Below are 639 nucleotides of genomic sequence, written 5' to 3' on the forward strand. Positions count from 1 at the left end.
AATTTTGTCTCTAGCAGAATCTACAATCCTACAAGCCAAATAAACGTTTGTTAAGTCATGCCTCCATTAATAAATTATTATACATATCTATAATTAATCATATAAATTTTATGGGCCTAAAAAAAGTTATAATCTGTTACCAAAATAATTTCACCCACAACACACATGTAATGAGATATTAGACATTATAGTGTTTGTCATTACATCAGTAAAGTTTACTATTTCCCATAAAAAATGGTTTCTAAATATTGGACAATATTTAAATGTGGAAACATACAAAATATAGACGTATTAATGAGTGTTTTACCTCGTCTTGGTTACTCCAGCTATTAATTTTGAAGCAATTAGTCCTTTGTCATGTTTTGATATTCTTAAGTGTTGTAAATCTAAATTGTGGCCATAATGTGTTTTTTGAAAATGTACATAAAACTTTTTTTCATTATGTCTCAGTTTTAAAACACTCGTGCAGGCACTATCCAATTTACAACTTGCCTGACTTTTCAGCTGCCGTACTCTCTGTTGTGAGCTCGGTTTACCTACCAAATTAATATAGTTTTAAACAATAACAATAGGAAACATAGAAAATATCATTTTCTAATTACCTGTTTTTGTTCGATTACAGTTATAATAAATAACTTT

The sequence above is a fragment of the Dendroctonus ponderosae genome, unplaced genomic scaffold (assembly GCF_020466585.1).
Source record: "Dendroctonus ponderosae isolate FM_Combo_2020 unplaced genomic scaffold, Dpon_F_20191213v2 Dpon_F_20191213_1, whole genome shotgun sequence".
NCBI lineage: Eukaryota > Metazoa > Arthropoda > Insecta > Coleoptera > Curculionidae > Dendroctonus > Dendroctonus ponderosae.